The following is a 19,491-nucleotide window of genomic DNA, read 5'->3' on the forward strand; positions in this document are numbered from 1 at the left end:
TTGAGAAAACCCCCCAACTGTAGTTTCTGCTGGTGGTAGCTTGGCTTTTTAAATATTGGTTTATAATAGTAATAGGTAATAATAGGTTTGTGGAGAATATCCTGTGTTGAACTAATGATAATTCTCTCTGTACAATCAGTGGTTCGCAGTGTTTGAACTCTAGTATCTACTCGGCTGTCTTGGAAGCTTCACCGAGGTGGTACCATAAAAAGCAACAGGTACCAGCTACTAGCCACAACTTTTTCCAGTGGTAAACCAAAAAGGATTGGGTTGAGTTGAGTAGATCTTTTGCATAAACATTACATATATTGCATAAATGTTGCATAAATACAGCCTCACAGTGGTGCATATTCAACTCTTAGGATGCATTCTTGAATCCAACCTGACGCTTTACTCTAACATGAGAAGAAATGAGGAAATGGAGCATTCTTTCTATATGGATTAATGAATGGTTAGGTTAAAACATTTACTGGGCTTGGCTGAGTGCCCAGAGTACGCTCTGCCGATCTATGAGTGTAGCGATCTGAATAACCAATCAATAAATTCCAATAGCGCTCAAGTTTGCACCATAGTGCACTCTGGCACTTAGATAACTGCAAACATTTGCTGCTTAAACAAGCTTCATATGATATAAAAATAATGCTCAAAAACTACAATTTATGCTGGATGTGTAAGTAATTCTGCTGCAGAAATTAGATTTTATCTTTACACATAAAATCAGCAACATCATACATGGAATGTGAAATCTCTGACAGATCCTGATGGTGAGTTTACAATCTTAACATCTCCCAAAGAGGTTGTAAATATCATCTCAGCATGCTACCCACTCTCAGCTGAAAGAGAAGACTCACAGCGGGCCTTTTCATTTCAGTTTTCCCTGATACTGACCCACATTAATTTGTTGAAAAGCAAGGTGATGAAATAGGCAGCAGTGATTCAGCATGGAGGGGGTCCTAACAAGCATAAGTGGTCACCTCTCTGAGGCAATAAGTGGGCCTGTGACTTGATTATAATCCCAAAGCGCTGTGGGGATAAACAACATGTTTGAACATTGTCTTTCATATGCTAATTAATGAAAGCTTCCAATTGTCAACCAGTATTTCCTAAATTACAGTGTTCAGTACACTGTGCTGCATTAATACAACAAAGAAACAATGCTTGAAATCTCATTTTTAAATAAAGAAAACTGTAATAATCATAATAGCATATGTATTGCATTTAACAGAACGTTTCCACATAACAGCGTATGACTGCAGCAAATTTGATTACTGTATCGACTGCAGTCATTTACTCTGCTGCATTATTAAACTCCCTCACACACATCCTGTAATGGCAATAGCCATTGGCTGATGTACCTGGCTATAACAGAGAACCCACCACTCTGCATCAGCCTTCTGCTCATTGGCATGGAATCAATGCAGGATTGCAGATGTGAGCAAAAGCTGCAGAGGACACACACACACACACACACGCAAAAAACACAAACCACTGCTGTGTGCGTGATCGCACCTTCACTGCAATATCATGTCAACAGAGGCTTCTCTCGAAGACAGAGTTCATAACCTCTAACAGGATATAACTTATGTTTCTTGACAGAGAGGGAGAGACTGAGAAGGTTAGAGGGTAAAGTACTGGGAATAATTATCCATGACTTATTTGAAATGGTCTATTAAAGCCGAATGATCAGTCAGCGAGAAGGAGGTTATGCATTTAAGCACAATTTAACACTATAGCTTTTGCCTATGGCTCATGTTGATAAAGGATTTAGCATTCAGTCCTTGTAAGATTAGGTTTTATATCCTTTTGTTGGATCAAACTGAAAAGGAACGAGTTTGAAATCTTCCTTCGCATGATTCATGTTCTGTCTAATAGTCCTTTTAGCTTTGAGTTAGCTTTTCTCTCCTATATAAATGATCTCACAGTGTGATATGAGCTCAGGGATCCTTTAGGGACCCTGTACAGCTTTGGCTCGTGAAAACCTCTGAGAAAATGGAAGGTAAAAGTGTACTCACGATCTCTGAATGCTGACTGGTTGACGGGAGGTTCTTTTTTTAAGCAGGGGTCTCCCATAAACACTCACACACACACACAGGCGTCTGGTTGGCGGTGTGTGTCCCTGTTGAGAGACACAAAAGTATATAAGTCTTGAATGAATGTCACAGTAGATGCTGTATAAGCCGCTGATGCTCAGCCTCAGTGCTGCTACGTAAAAATGACCCTGTGAGACATAAAAAATGAAAAATGGGAAATAATATATTAAATGTGACATGAATAATGGGTATATTTCAGTAGTTCAAAACCGTATTTAATGACATAATACAGAACACGTAGAGGTACATTTTAAACATTTTTTACACAGAAAAGAAAAGAAAAATGTTAGTAAGAAATCTCAAATAATACACAAAAAATCGATAAAAATATACAGGAAAAAGCTAAACTGAGAACCCAAACACACCATTATTTACACACCAAACCGTGGATTATTTAGAAAGAAGAAAGCACATACACATAACAGAAGTAAACAAACCAGCCCTTAATCTGGCAGGACCTGCAAGTATGATAAAAAAAAAAAAGCTTGCATTTGTGAAAAAAAAATATCAGTGCATCCCCTTATTTTCTCAAGTTCGTGAAAAAACACAGTGTCTAGAGCCACTGTGAAACAGAACGAGGGTTCGGAGGTTTCCACTGTAGGAGTAGGCAACATCTGAGTAAAGATGTGAAAATTATACTTTCATTTTACACAGATTTCAATCGATCTGACTCATCTGGGGTCCTGAAGATGGTAATCAATGGACAGGGCTGTAGATCTATTCTCTTTACGGTAGACATTATATTAAAGCGAATAATTAATTAAGATATAAATACCATGAGGCATATTTAAATACTATTAGAAATACTAGTGTGTGGGTGAGTGAAATGTGCACATGGGTGTTATTTGGCTTAAATATTCATTAATTCATAAGACTCATATTTAAATCCATCAGCTGCAGAAGTTGAGTGTTTCCAGTGGTATCACTGTTCATTTTATCTATGTAGAGTAGGGCTGAACACTGTTTTCATCTATTACCCTGTACAGAAGCATAACAAAGTTCTGCTGTCAAGGTTGAAATAGCTTTAAATGAAATAGAAATCTATAATATTAAAAAGCTTAAACTCACATCTAGATAAGTCAGCTGTTTTGCTGAAGTTCAGATTTACAGGTTTGTTTGTTCTGCTTCTGTTCAAACTGCGGCACCCTCAATAATGTAATATCAGCATTTTAAATACCTCCTTGTTTCACGCTCTTTTAATTTGATTGCTAATAACACAAAAACCCAGTGCTGTAGTTTATAGTTTATTAATACAAGAGTGTTAATGACTAGACGTCTGTTTTGCATGGAGTGATAATAAACTCATTATATATGTGTACTCCGAGCAGTAAGAACTGCAGATTTCACAAGGCTAAAATTAATTTTCTATTAGGAGCTGTAGTGTTCAATATCGGCTCTCTCTTCTCTGCCAGCAACTTCATGTTTTCAACATATAAGATTGCTCGATTAGAAATGAGATCACAAGCGCAATTACAGGTAATGGTGCCCACACTCACTTGGATAACTCACTTGATGTCTATCAGGCCGTTTGCATGCTTTCATGGATCAAAGTTATTTCTTCAAACAGTACGTTATTACAGAACATGAAAAACCAGAACCTGCGTGCTTGACCCCTTAAGTGTACACACACAGGTATAGATTGGTGTCAGGACATCAAGGAATGACATTATCGATTCCTCATTCATTGTGGCAAAGAGTACCTGTCATTTTTTAATGCAACTGTTGTATTCAACAGCATAAACCCACTTAACGGAATTAACAACCTCAAGAACCAGACTCAGAAGACTGCCTATTAAAAACCAAACCATGACTAAACTTCCTGCGCCTCATTAACCAAGACATATGAGATGAACTGCACCAACTTGACACATATTTTTGCACAACTGCTGCTGTAAAACCTTATGCAATTACTCCATCAATCCAATGTTTAATGCACACATTTTGTGCATTAATCACTATATTGCTTGTGCTCCAGTTAACCAAAGACTGTTGTGCACAGTGCTGGAGGGAAATTCTTGAGCAAAACAAGATTGTCTTTTGTTCACCCTGCCATGACTCCACTCTATGCCAGGGCAATGGAAATTATTAATGCCAAAACATTAAAGGTCCGTACTGGTTTTGATCACATATGGTCCTGCAGCACAATGTTATGCTGAGTGAGTTTTTTCATTGTTTGTGTTCTTTTAGCACAAGCACGCATATGCAGATTACAATGATACGGTTACACACAATTTATTCTTGTACAGCCAAAGCATCACAACAACTAGTGGTGGAGTGAACTGTAAAATGTAGTTTCTATTCAAATTCAATGTTAATCACCAAAAAACCCTTAACAAATATATATATATTAATTTTTTTTTCCTCAGAAAAATATTTGCAAAGCCAGTTTTGTGAGTGTTTGCATTGTTCACATCCATATTTACTGCTGTGACTTGTAGTCTTCTCCTGTAGACATGTGGAACAGTGTCAAACCGTTGGCAGGGCTTTTTCATGTAAACTGTGAGCTTGTTGGTGTGACCTGTGTGTGCAGAAGAGCAACAAAACAGCAGCCTACTCATGCTCCACAGTGCTCCTAGCCTTCTTTTAAGCTTTGCTCCGTTACTGGAAGTGACTCATTCTCTTCATATAGCAATGTTTAACTCTGGTGTGATCATTATTTCACAGGTTCAGGTTCTTGCCGATGCAATTTTAGTTTTGGTATCCTGTTTTTGTGGTCTGTGTGACCCTGTTCATTCCTGCTGCTGCGTGTCTGTTTGTGTGAGTAGGAGTAAGCTAATAAGTTAGTCTGCAGTGTACGTGTCTTCTTTCTATTTCCTTTCAGGTTGTGGCTGCAGCTGGGCAGTAACACTGTCCTTTGAGGTTAGAACGTCTTGATTCTTAATGCCTAAGGTGATAGCTGGTGTCCATGGTGACTGAAACATTATGTCCCCGCACTGTTGGTAATTCTTGCTACGAAAGTAATGACGATGGAGACTAATAAATATCTGTCCACGTCCAAGTATTTTATTTTGTATATACAGTAGAGCCCGAACGATATGGGATTTTTGAGACAGAAGCTGATACTGATTTAAAGAGGACATTTAATAACAAATGATATGGTGACTGATTTGGATTGTGCACCAATTTTTCACCATTCGGTAAAAGGTATCCGTAGAGCTACTTTCTTAACCATAAAACTTTTAAATACTATTAAATAGTATTTAACATTATTATACATTATACATGTGTGTCAATTCTATAAATGGTAATTGAGAAAATACAGAATAAATACCAAGGACTACAATAGAAATAAGTGTCAGACTTAGTCATGTATTTTAACTTAAAGGCAATTAAAATCAATCAATCAATAGGAATAAAATGATTAGCTAAATAAACATCCTTACTGTTCAGTTTCAGTCAATTTCTGTCTGTTTAAAAAAGAAAAGAAAACCCAACACCATATCTAAATCATGCCAAGCAACATTTTCTGCATTAGATATTGTGTAATAAAGTAATGGTACATATCGAACAGCATAAACACAAATACCGATATGCCTTTGAAAGGACGATAATATCTGTCAAGTGATATATCTGTCAGGCTTTAATACACAGTTGTATGTATTTAATTATACTGTCTTTTAACTTGGAGTTTTGTTTTCCCACTTACAACACTCATTGCACATTTAAAGAATCCGTCTTTGATGTGTTGTTTGGGATCACACATAAACTCAAAATGAACTGGCATAAAATGTAGGTCTCATTATATGATATTGAGCTAAGTAATGACACTCCAATCAGTGAAACATGCCCTGATTTAATATTTCATCACACTTTTCTAAATACAGACACACTGAAATACTGTTCATGTCGAGCACAGTGTTCCAGTTTTAATGGGCTCAAAACATCCACATTCATTCTATAATTGCACAAATGGTACGTTTCAGAGAGACTGCCTGCAGCTTTGAGCGCAGGAGGCAGAATGAGACGGAAACTCGTTGGAACCTGAAGAACTCATACGTAACAGGCTCCCACTGCTTCTTACAACTGACCCAGGAGGATAGTTTACACTTTGCATGTACAATCCAAGATAAGAATCAGATCTGACATAAAAGTAGGAGGATATTAATTGGCACAAACAAGGCCCAGTGGTGCTTCCTGTGATAGTATGGGTAAGTGTTTTTTATTAGCTTGCACATAGCAGGGACCTGATCCTCATACCATGGCACCAATTTAGACCCTGTAGCCGCTAAGGACCCCAAAGCGGATCTGTTTGTCCGGAGACACTGAGGCTTTTTTTAGCTGCAAGTGTCAAAAGAGCACTTACGCAACACAAAGCTGGACAAAAGAGTGGACAGAATATATGGAAATCCTCTACGCAAGGGGGGTAAAAGATTTGTGGGTAGTTGAATACATTGCTAACCTCTTACCATTCATGTATTCAGGCATGAAAGGTCAGACAGAGAAAAAAATTAAAAGTAAAAGTTAGACAAGTATATTTATTTCTTTGTAAAAATGTGAAAAAATCATTTCAAAAATAATTTCCACTTTAGAATAGTTTAGTTTTTAAGTCTAAAATGTAAGAAGTTCTTAAGTTTTTATTTTCAGTTCTCATTATACATAATACCGTCTTCATGAATTTTACCTCCTGGCTTTCTACATTTATGAATCATTGTAGTTGCATCATGAAGAGCATCGCTGGTGTTGTCTATAAAAGTGTACTTGCCGGAGGCTGCACATGTTCATTATTGAAAAACAGATTCCACTCCATTTCTCAAGCATATTGCTATTGACTTTTATTGACAAGTTATTACTAAAAGAATCCCTTTTGCTGTTGTTGTTGGCATATGTGCTCAGATACACATGTCAAGGTTAAGATTATATATAACAGCAGATGGTTTTGAGCTTGTTAACATATATATTTAAGTTTAAGGTTAATGTCTGGGAGGGATGTGTAATCCATAATAACAAATGTCTATCTGACGGGAGTGAAATCAGTGCATAACTTTTATTAGTCTAATAAAATACCTTAGTAAGAGACTCCTGCATAAACAGTGTTGCCTTTTCAAATCCAATGTGTGTTTGTTCATTGTAAAAAAAATCAATTTTAATAAGCAAATGCAAAGTAAATCGTGAGAAAAGCAATGAAGGGATAGATCATTGTAAGCATTCAGCTTGAAGAAGTCAATTACCTCTATATAATGTTGGAATAGGCGATGCTTTATTATTATCATGTTTGCAAACACCACAAAGCCACATACTGTATGCCTGAACCTCATCGTTTGGTCTTTTTCTTTGTTGGATCTGCAGACCCCCTTGTTGCTATGATGTTTTTATTTTCTGAGAAGACATTTACTTCAGTAAAGTGAACTATTATTAGCTTCATGTAAAGCCAGTTGATCGTTGAATGTCATGCTAGGTAAGCTGGTGCTTTGCTCTGTTGAATTCTGAAAGTGTCAGATAGTCGGGCTCTTTCACCACCTGAAGCCATGAATAATCAATATCATAATGTTTAGAAGGCTCCTCATCTTTCTGTCCCTTCGTCTTCCTTCATCTCAGTAAAAGATGCTTATTTCCCTCCTTTTTCCCTACCCACTCATCTCCCCTTACATTAAACCTAATCACCCTCTGCCATCCATCCACCATCTAACTTGTAACTCTTTAAACAGAGACTGACCCTTTGTGCATTCCACCCTCGCTATTCTTTTTTTCAAAGCCCTCTGCATTCTTTACCCTCACACCTCCCCCCTCTCCCTGGACACATTGTAGCGCTTCTTATTTGTGATGTGCAAACAGTGTCTGTCTGCAGTTTCTCTTTTCTCTTGCTCCTTTTGCTTCACACCTCTCCACTGAGGTTATTTCTGTGTCCAGGGCAAACACAACCTGGACTCTGTGCTCTTTTGAAGTCTGATCATATCATATACACCAGATGCTTACTGTATCTAAAAACAAAAAAACAAAACACTGCTGTCTACTTTAACCTTTACACTCAGACAAGGTCAATAGGGTCTGGGCAAAATGGAGAAGCCCAAAAGCAGGAGCATGCTGTTATCTTCAGGAACATGCGGCTCTGTCATATTTAATTAATGGGTAGCATATTGTACACAAAATCCATATATCAACACTACATCCACAAGGCTGGCACCCGCTGTGTTACTATGGTAACACTGTGAGATGTCTAATGGCAGATGCAATTAGCCATCATCAGTAATTGTAGCTAATTAGCCCATGGGCGTGAACCTTAATTTTTAACCAAAAAAGAGGAAAATAAGGGGTAAACAAAGAAAATCAATTTGCTGAATGAGTGCTGAAATGGATTGTTAGGACCAGAGCAGAACATTTAGTCATTGGGAAGACATAGAAGAGCCACAAAATCTAAATGTTTCAACACTATAAACAACAAACTGCCTGGTTTTATATTTCTGCACCACGGACTGTAAACTCTGTAACGAATTTGTCTCAGAACCATAGACAACTAATGGCCTGGTGGAGATGTATCAGCACCATGGACAGCAAACAGTTGGAGTGGAGATATATCAGCACCATGGACAGCAACCCTCTGATGGTAATGTTTCAGCACCATTGACAGCAACCCTCTGATGGAAGTGTTTCAGCACCATTGGCAGCAACCCTCTGATGGTAATGTTTCAGCACCATGGACAGCAACCCTCTGATGGTTACGTTTCAGCACCATATACAGCAATCTGTGGGGTAGGGATGTTTCAGCACTGTGTACAGCAGCTCTGTAAAGAATTGTTTCAGAACCATAGACAACTAATGGCCTGGTGGAGATGTTTTACCACCATGAACAGCAAACTGTCTGGTGGAGATATATCAGCACCAGGGACAGCGAACAGAGAGGGTGGGGATGTTTCAGCTCCATGGACAGCAAACTATGGATAAGATGTTTCAGCACAATGGACAGCAGGTCTCTCATGAATTTATTTCAGCACCATGCCTTTGTCTGAACCATGTGTGCACGTCCCCACTGAATTATATTTTCAAAGGAAGCCATCTAGCGAATTACACTGCACTTTTATCCCTAGGAAATCCCAGATGTATGGGCACTGTGCCACAGGAACAAACACTCTATATGCAAGCTTTACAAACATTTCTTAATCTTTCCTAATTTCATGTGGATTAGTCCTTAAATTTAACTTATTTACAGAGGCAGACCATTTGAGTAAAACAAGCACTTTCGTTTAAAGGAGTTTCAACATTGAACCTAAACATTCATAGCAAAAATATAAACATACCAATTGAGTGTTTCTGTGATCAAGGCGGACAGTCTTTTAATTGTCAATCAGTACAACCTGCTCCAGGAAATAGCTGTTTTGGGATTTGCCATCACATTCTCTGTTTGCAGATTTTTTTCTGGCACACAGGGATAAATCAATCAATAAATAACTAAAATTGTAAACCCTTGTTATTGGTTTTGTTTAAGGCTAAAGAGAGTCCACTATATTACAAGTAATTTTCTTCTGCTTGAAATAATTTCAAGCCAGCAGCCCCTCTGCCTTCCCTCAGAAGTTAGTGCATTACATATTCCTCCTCCTCTGCATCCCCCAATGTCCTTTCTTCAATTGTCATTCACTGCATTCGCTCACTAATGGATGCTTTAAAAGGACTATCAAGGAGGAAAATTATGGTTAAACAATCCAGATATATTTAACAAACCTCTTAGCCATTTCATTTTCTGCATTAGTAGTGATGATTCAATGCGGGAAGCTGAGGTAAGGTGTCAGCTAAAAGCCCATAATGAAGCAGACTGTTTGTCAGGCAGGAAGATAAGGCCTGTAATTGCCCAGGGTCCTGTATTGTCAATATGCATCCTAATGCCTTCAAAGGCTCTGTGGTTATAAGAGCAGGTGCTTTGGCTTTTTCTTTAGCTAGATAACACATGGCTCTAGCTGATGGAACTGTTGGATGCATGTGAAGGGAAAAAAGTGAAAGCTATTTAAATTTGGATATCCCAAAAAAAATGCTGAATAGTCCGGACACCGTGATATCTCAGTGGTCCAGCTGTTTTCCCTGCGTAAATGGTTTGAATTTTTTATTACAAGCCTGTGAATTTGTACTGTATGTGTGTTTGCAAACCCATTAGTGTGTGTCCATACATGACCAGTATGGATTTGTGTGTCTTTGATCACCCTGCTGTTAGATGTTCTTGCTAGCTCCTTAGCAGGTTAAGCCTTTAATGGAAAGCTGCGGGTTGGCCTTTTCTCACTGTGCCCTCTGCTGTGCCATGCTTCACATCGGAAAAAGAAATACTTGCTAATTAAGATAGTTAGTCCCCAGGGGTTGTTCTCTGCAGCCAGTTTTTGCTCACTGTGGGAGTGAGAGGCTGACAGGTCTGCAGGCACCACAAGTGTCCATGGAAATTGAAGGGGGAGAGAGAAAGTGCACTTCTTTGAGAATATGCATGCAGGAGAACTGCACTCTGTGAAGGAGCCTGTGGAAACTACTGTGTTTGGAGATCGAAATCTGCTGTAAACAAATGGAAGAGTAATGAGGAGAACATAAAACAGCTCATATCACTGAAATGTATTAAGTTGTTTTAATGTGAAAGTGTGGTAACTGCGCCTGACAAAATAATGCACTCTTACTAGAGTCAGCACGTCACGGTTTACTGAATATGTCATTGTGATTTTAACTGCAGTGCATAAAAAAGATTTGTAGATCCCTGTTTCAAATGTTTTTATTGTAAAGCATCTTTTAAAACATGGCATGCAGTCCTACTTACATTTGCTAATTGCAAAGCACTCAAGGAGTACAGGCCTCAATCTTTGAAATCTGTTCTTTCATTAATACATAACATTTTTTAATATTTCATCTACATGTTGATTCAGATTTTTTCATCATAATAGGCACTGTGGTAGACAAGTACACTGATTGTGAAGAATATCAAAGTCCTCGGAATTGGGCTGTTTGGACATTTACAAATTGTATGAAACTTACAGCAGCATGAAATCAATATTTTCATCTTAGTGATGAATCAGTTTAGCTGATTACCTACAAAAAATATTTTGCGTATCTGTTCCCAAATTCAATGAGTCCTTGGGCCCATGTTCCACCCTTTCATGAAAATAGGGCCAATAGGATTTTTTTTGTAACACTGCTGACAAACAGATAAACCAAACCAAACCAAATCAAACCATTTCAAGCTCATCAAACTCTTCCTGCTCTCATCATATCATTTCCAGCAGCAAACAGATATTTTCAGCTCTGATAAACCTGCCCTATACAACTAACCTGACACTGCCAGATGGTTTCATCTGAGAAGTTGTCATTTGAAATTGTTTGGAAAAGGGCAGGCACTTTCACAAAATACTTGACAGGTGACTGGATGAACCTTCCGTCAGTCACCGTCGCCATTGTTGTTTTGAACGTCGCCTTGTGACGTTACTGGTCGCTGCACACACCTGTAGCTGCCAGCAGCTCCTCACAGCATGCTGAGTTGTCAAACAACTCATTGGACATAAAGGCATTCCTTGAAGTCTGACAAGATGGATTTGCGATCTAGTGATGCCGAAAATGTAGCTGCTATGCAAGGCAACTTTTACCTACTACCTGCCCATCAACTGACGAAACGTACGACAATGAACACAGTGAAGCAGCTGACTGACTACAAATAAATGTTGCTCAGTATCTGCTTGATGTGTTACTGTGACTCTTAACAACTTAACATATTAACTGTCTAAGGTGATAATATGTCAGTGTTGTGTTTACTGCCCCGATGTGGCCAAAGGAAAAACCACCTTTAGGGAAAACGCCATAAAATTTGCATGATTTCTTACAGTTTATATCTGTATGTGTCATCTAAATTTGGTGGCAGTGACTCGGGCCATTTTTAAGATGTATGGCAGTTTATGTCAAACAGTCCACACCCACAAACATTCATAAAAAAGAAAAAAAAATAGCTTTTATTTTCTTGGCTTTTCTAAATTATATACCCAGTTTAATTAAAATCCAGCAGTATATGTAGAGGGATTGTCCATAAATGTTTTTGGCAAAAAAAAGCTCTCTTGAAAATATTGATAGATATTTCTTAAAATAATAAAGCCAGGATTTTATGCGTCATAGTTGAAGAGCCAAAGCATTAAACGATTTAGACATTTATAAAATGGTGGCACTTTTGCCATAGTTATGAACCTTGATACTTCATTGTTAAAACAGCTTGCAGGTAGGAAAAACTATGTCCTTGGCGTCCTCCTCCCTCCAGCGTCTACGTGCGGTGCTTATGTTACTCCGCTGGGACCACCGGTGCTAGTCTACACAAGCCACACAATGTCAAAACAACATCAAACACTGTTTAAGCGACATCCTCTTCCTCTACATGTAAATCCTATTTAGTGACCTGAGCTGCCAAAGTTGGTATGACACTATTTAATGTCTCTTTTTTCTTTTCTGGCAGCACAAATCAGATGAAGCCTCTTTTATCAGCTGTCAATTACAGCAACTTGAGTATTATCTCTCTCTACCATGGGTGCCATTAGCCTTTTCAATATGTCTTACTTAGGAATAACTTAAATAATGCTCACTGGTAACCTACAGATCCCATACAGATTATTTACCCCTGAAGGCCAGTTACACAGACCTTACAAGGCTCGTTATGATGATTTACTCTGATGTTTACACCTCGGGACAATCATACATGATTCCCTAATGAACACACAGAGAAAACAGGGCCTTCAGGAGGACAATGAATAGGAAGGAGGGACACTAATTAATGTAGTCTTTTCTCAGAATAAGGCCCCAGTGTTGTGTGTGTAGGACACTGTGGTGGTGCTGATAGGGGATTGCCGGATGATTACTATTTTCTAATTCCTTGCACACCTGAGAGATAAGGCAAAATTGGCTTCACTCTTTGAGCACCTGATATTTGCTTGTCTTTGGAATTATCAAACTTACCAAGATCATTTCTAACTCAGTCAGGTGTCAGTGCACCTCATGAAGTTAGTTTTTGTCAAGCTAACACTTTTACACAGGGAAACAAATGACATGTTATAAATCTCCTCACTGTTTTACTGACTAACTAGCAGGAGGCTCTTTGTACACAAAATTGTCTTTTTGGTTTTAAGAAATAAAGTAAGGCTCAGTTGGACTCTGATGGATTCATAATTTATTTGCAGATGTCCCCTGCAGGCCTTGGGATTCAAAACTTGTCTTGTACTTGTTTGTGTCTAAACACAATGAGTACACACACAAAGAAAGCCCAAGGTTTAAGCTCTTCTTCTATTCACATTGTAGATCTGGGAAAACATATCACATCCTACAGCCACTCTTAGTATCCTGGGAGGTATTTTAAATTGCAAATAAAACAATCTTGTAAGGCTGCAGTCTTAATCCATTCAACCTCTTTGGGTTTAAATCCAAAAGAAATAACCAGTGTGCCGACAGTTTTGGCAAGACCAGCTTCTGAAATATGATACATTGTTAAAAATCTAAACCACCCATTGATTAGCCAAAAGTTGCCTCCACTTCAATTAGCTTCACACTGAAATGGTGCATTAAGAATAATCCATTGATATAATATGTAGTAGTATAACAGCATAAGAGTTACACCAGTAAAGAACCAGAATACTTCTTCTACTGCATACAGAACACAGGCACAGTCCACGAGGAATAAATGCTAAAAACATAGACCGTATAAAATATGACATCACCTATAGGTATCTGAACAGCTGATGTAAAGGTTAATGTGGGTGGCTCTGGCCGTCGGCATCTCGGCAGTGCCTGAGTCCTTCTAGCTCCAGGTTAATGCAAAAACAGGCAGAAAGGTGCAGCATGGGTGAGGCGAGGCCACCTTAATGAAACCTGGTTGCTGAAACACATCACCTGGGACACCACCGCCTGTCACTCAAGGTGGTCTTGCTTATTATTATTATTATGCATAACACAGCCACTTTATCTGTCAAGAATTAATCACATTGTCACAATCATTTCATGAAAAGAGGTAAAAAAAATATTTTATTAAAACTTAATGAGCAACCGTGTACATGTACCATTTATGCCCTATAATGAATAAATTGTAGTGGTGGAAAAAGTATTCAGATCCCTTACTTCAGTAAAAGTACTAATACCACACAGCAGAATGACTCCACTACAAGTAAAAGTCCTGCATTCAAAACTTACTGAAGTAAGAGTATAAAAGTATCAGGATCAAAATGTACTTAAAGTATCAAAAGTAAAAGTACTCTTAATGCACAATGATCCCACTCAACTTGTTATATATTTTCTAAATATATTATTGTATTAATTAATATTATTATTATTATTATAGATGCATTTATGCATTATAGGGCTCATTTCTCAAGATAGGGCTCATTTGAACTGCTTAATATACTGTTATGAGGTTTAATTTATAAAAAATAGCTAATGACTTGAAATTGATCATGTTTTTATCTTAAATCTCGACCTGAAAAGTAACTAAACCTGGCAGCTAAATGTAGTGGAGTAAAAAGTACAATATTTGCCTCAAAATGTAGTGAAGTAGAAGTATAAAGTTACATGAAATGGAAATACTCAAGTAACGTACAAGTACCTCAAAATTGTACTTAAGTATAGTACTTGAGTGAATGTAATTAGTTACATTCCACCACTGCTATATTGTGATATTTATTGCATTCAAAAGCTATAAGAATAGCATAGGCATTCTTCTTTCTACCTTTGTGAATGATCACAAACTATTTAGATAATCATTCAGTGGTAAAGTCGCTTTTATTTGACATACACACATCACTGAAAGCTTTATGGCATAATGTTAGGTAATAAGAACAGCAGAGCATTAAAGAGACATTGATTTCACTGAGTTCAGTTTGTGTCATGAGGAGTACAACACAGCCTGTAGTTGTGTGTCTTTTGTGGCTCTGAAGGAGCTTTCTAAAGTCTTAAAAAACATATGGTTGAGGTATTTCAGTATTTCAGTTACAAACTTTAGGTATGGGGTTTGAAAGAAATGAGTATTGAACAGGCAGGGAGGGCCTAATGAAAAACACTATTGAGTTGGGAATTGTAGGATCTAGTGTATTTGAAATTTGACCGAAACTCGGCAGTAAAAGTCAGGATAGCTCGGCCTCTGCTGCTTCAATTTTGACTATTCTTTTTTAATCTGTCTCTGGTGAGTCCTCCACCTTTATTGAAGTGATATACTAAATTGCTTGAGTGCCCCTTTAAATCTTGAGAAGAAAAGACTGCACACTAAGGTCCATGCATATATTTAATGTAAAAGCCAAGCTTTTTTGGCCTTTAATCTTCATTGGGGAAAATACTTGACAAAATGGAAAATCTCAATGCTTAAAAAGACATCAATTAGAGCACACTAGTGGTAAAAAAAGAAGGTAAAATTGCACTTCTAAGAGAATAAATTGCCATTTTACAAGATGAGTCAACAACAAAACTACTAAAATAGACACATAATTAAACTAGCACAATGCTCCCCAATCTCCCATTTGAGAAAACAAAACTGCGAACAAATAAATTCTGAAACATTACATCTTAAATAACATTAATCTCCACAATTGTTCTGTCTGCTCTATTGTTTCTCTTTATGTCTTTGCACTCAGAGAATGCTAGCTAATTGTTTAGTTCACATAGGAAAACCAACATTATCGAAGAGGTTTACTTTTCAAATTGTAGATTTTCAATCATGATCCAATAAAAACAATTGTAAGGGTATTGCTTTTATTGATTTTTAGAAACAAGAGACTCTGGCTTTGCTTTGGTCTTTACAGTAGTTTTTTTCCAGCTGGCAGAGTTCTGTTACATTAATCTGTAATGATGGTTCACAGAGAACACACACTTCAATAGTACAAAGGGAGACATTCATTCTGCATGGTTATGAAAAGCCCAGAGGCACTTTTTGATGAAATATTCAATCTAAACATAACTGGTAATGTTTTGTAAGTGCATACATCATAGTATCTTTTACAGCCCACTCATCTCAGCTCTGGAATCTGTCCTTCATTACATGAACGCACCCTGTGCCCAGCATAAGGAGTTTACGTCAGCAGCCAGAACACCTGTGACTAATCATGTCTTTCACTGCACTCTCCCCTTTTCTCTTATAATGTCAAACAGTGCCCAAAATACACCCCCGCACCACCACCACTTAGATACTCTGTGCTGAGAAAATGACTATTATTCATGCAGTACTTTACTGTGGCTTACAACAAAGCGCTGTGGTATGGAAGACAGCAGCATCCGGCTGCTGGTGATTTGCAATTATAATTTGCAGTCATCAAAAAAAACTCTTTTGATTACAAATAATCAGCCTAACCTTTGCCTGATTTTCAAAATAAAGTTTCTCACTCATTTGCTTACATTGCGTGTCGCCTACAATAAAGTTTAATTTGACTGAAATTGAGCTGCAGACCATTTGCACAGTCCACATATAAGTAATCACAAAACATAAAGGTCAACTCCTTCTGCCTAAATTTTTTATTTTATTTTTTATTATAGAGAAACTCCCGCTTAGCTGATAGCAAAAAGCAGTGACATAGTTCAAATGTTTAGGCTAAGTTTTGCCATGTAAACACAATAAGCTAATCAATAAGGTTATGAATAATGTGAACTCTAACACTAGCTGAGTCAATGTATGTTGTGCTAAGTTTGGAAATAGCTGAAAGGGTTCATTTAGGGTTAGCACTGTGTCCCATATCTGACAGCTTTTGGCTAACATTCTATTAAAATTTCACATTGGCTACTAATATAAATGATCATCTTATGTTTCCAATTAATGAAGTGTTGTAAAACTAGAGTCTAACTTCTTATCTTTCAGACTGTATATCGTTTTAACCATGTATGTTAGCCTTGGGTTTACCAGAGTCGGCAAAAGGACGCTAACGCCAGTGAATTAGCCGTGTACTATCTGTATCCAACATGGTTTCCACATGGACACTTGGATCTTCTGGCTGTAAAACAATGGCCGCTGCTGTTTTATTCGGGGGAAATTGGATGTTTCTGGGTAAGCCAAATAAATATCACTGTTATCAACCATAGTTATCAGCACACCTGGACCGTACTTCCCTCCTTCACAATAAAATACACTACAGAAAAAATTCAGATGTATGATGCTTGCCCGAGTGTCACCCGTGCGTTCTTACTTCTTTCTCTCATCAAAGTTAATTTCATATTGTAATTAGACATTTAAATCTCCATGTACATTAACTAAATTTCACATGTAGATTTTGAGATGTTTAGATGTTAACATAAATCAGTTATACCTACACTGGTGGTGGGGATCTTATTCGAAATGATCGCCAGAAAGTGTGACAATGTAGATATGTCTGATCAGGTATATAAGCGCCCAACAGTGTCCGATGTGGGATATAGTTACTATAGTTTATTTAGTTCGGAGAAGCAGATATGAGTACTGGAAGCTAAGGAATGTATTGCTACAGACGTCATGGTAAACCAACAACTCCTGTGTTCTGCAAAATAAAATCAGTGATTTTGTCAATGGAGTCTGGTGGCTTTGAAGAGAGTGATTAAACAGCTTCAGTTCCTTGTCTGAAAGGGCTGTCTGGCGGCTTATTAAGTGGAGAAAATATTCAAAATATAATGTCAATATCAGCTTTACCTTGTCCTCAGACAGGACTGTTGAAGTTTACGTGGGGGGAACTGATACCACTATCTATACTCTCTTCAAAGCTATCATAGATAAACACAGTAATCTTACCTCTGAGAACATAGGAGTTTTTGGTCTACTGCTGCTTCGATCTTTAGTTTGTTTGTGTTCTGTGACTTTGAGATTTAAACACATACTACTTGGTACACCACTGGGAAGCTGATATAAAAACTTCAAAAAGCCCCCAAAATAATAGACCCACCCTTTAAAAACCTGAGCAACTCTTCTTCTTCTCTTATTGGTCCCACTCTAGTTTCTTATTGCTATATAGTTTAAACAAGAGATATTTTATTATATTATATCATATTTTAAGATTCAAATTGGTCTCCTCAGTGCATTTTATGTAAAGAGAATCTTTTTTCGAGTAAATGTTCCAGCAGCCCCTTAAGCAATGTATCTGCAGTATAATATGTAATACATGTAAAACAGAGTGAAAACATAATACAAAAAGCAAAGCAAAAGCTCATTGTGGTTATGATTAGCATTATGAGTGTTCTTGACTTTTCACCCACACAAACCTAAGTGCAACACTGTTAGCATGTTAAAGATGTGACGTCCTGATGCCACAGAGGTGATAAATAAGCCATTAGCTGAATATATTATAAGGTAACCAGTGAAGGACAGTAAATGGTGTTGTGATGTGGACTCTTATCTCACTACAAGTTAAAAGCCTGGCAGGAGTGTTTGTATAAGATGCAGTATTTGGCTGTTTTGTCTGCTGATAGCAGAATAAAGTGTCCTGCAGTAGTCAAGTCTGGAGGAGATAAAAGCGTGGATGACCTTTTGTTAAATCTGTAGAGGAAAGTAATGAACTGATATTTGTAATGTGTCTCAGTTGGGTAAAGCAGGGCTGTAATTTAGTCCCATGAGCATCAAAAGACTGCACTGAGTCAAAAATTATACCAAGGTTACAGTCCTTATTTTAAACATTATCCGATAAAGCACTCAGACTAGAAAGGTTGTGAATGCTGCAAGAGCTCGGGTCGGAGGGGGTAATTATAACTATTTCTGATTAGCACTCATTCATCTGCAGGAAACTTTTAGAAATTCAATTCTAACTTTTAGTGAGGACATGAAACAAGAAATATTGGTGTGTCAGGCTCTAATGGGACGTACAGTTGCATATCATCTGCATAGCAATAAAAGTTGACCCATTTTAACCCATTCTCACTCCCATCTCGTCACGTACAGATGCTCTGTCAAAAGCCCTTTGGCTTCGCTTTTTAATGCACAGAGAACCCCTTTAGCGTCATTTTTTATAACACTTAATAGATCCCTGGGGGACTCCACAGAAGAGATGAGCATGAGAAGAGGACTGGTCTGCAAGCATAACATAGAAGGACCTGTTTGATAGACGGGATGTGAACCAGTTTAGAGCTACATCACAGATGCTAACAAAGTTTTTCAGGCAGTTGATCGAAACAGTGTTGTCCACTGTGTCAGAGGCTGAGCTGAGGTCTAAAAGAATTAAAATACAAGCCTTTGTTTGTCATTGGGGACCTTGATCATGACAGTCTTGGTGCTGTGTTGTGAGTTAAAACTAGACTAGAACTTTTTGACATTTTGATAATGTCAAAATGTCAGGAGACAACTTTTTCTAAAATAGTGGATAAAAACGGCAGCTGATAGATGGGTCAAAAATGGCTTAAAACAGAAGGATCTAGAGATAATTTATTTTAGGGGGGGGGGTAAAAAAAAAGTAGCACCAGTAAAACACCATTAGACAGAAAGCAGTTAATAATGGGCAATTTATCCAGACCAACCAACTGAAATACAGCTCTTAAAAAGCAGGCGGGA

At 37.7% G+C, this 19,491-nt stretch overlaps 2 long non-coding RNA genes across 3 annotated transcripts in view; one reads left to right on the forward strand and one right to left on the reverse strand.

Annotated features, from left to right (window-relative positions):
• Positions 1-9,439, forward strand: part of LOC131981742 (uncharacterized) — a 68,090-nt gene extending 58,651 nt beyond the window's left edge. For both annotated transcript variants that reach the window (XR_009395322.1, XR_009395323.1), the window contains one exon: positions 8,530-9,439. This is a non-coding gene — a long non-coding RNA (uncharacterized LOC131981742). The remainder of the gene's footprint in view (positions 1-8,529) is intronic.
• Positions 1-19,491, reverse strand: part of LOC131981743 (uncharacterized) — a 76,802-nt gene that overhangs the window by 32,244 nt on the left and 25,067 nt on the right. Inside the window, exon 2 of the long non-coding RNA XR_009395325.1 lies at positions 2,013-2,116. This is a non-coding gene — a long non-coding RNA (uncharacterized LOC131981743). The remainder of the gene's footprint in view (positions 1-2,012; positions 2,117-19,491) is intronic.

This window comes from Centropristis striata, chromosome 12 (assembly GCF_030273125.1).
Source record: "Centropristis striata isolate RG_2023a ecotype Rhode Island chromosome 12, C.striata_1.0, whole genome shotgun sequence".
Lineage (NCBI taxonomy): Eukaryota > Metazoa > Chordata > Actinopteri > Perciformes > Serranidae > Centropristis > Centropristis striata.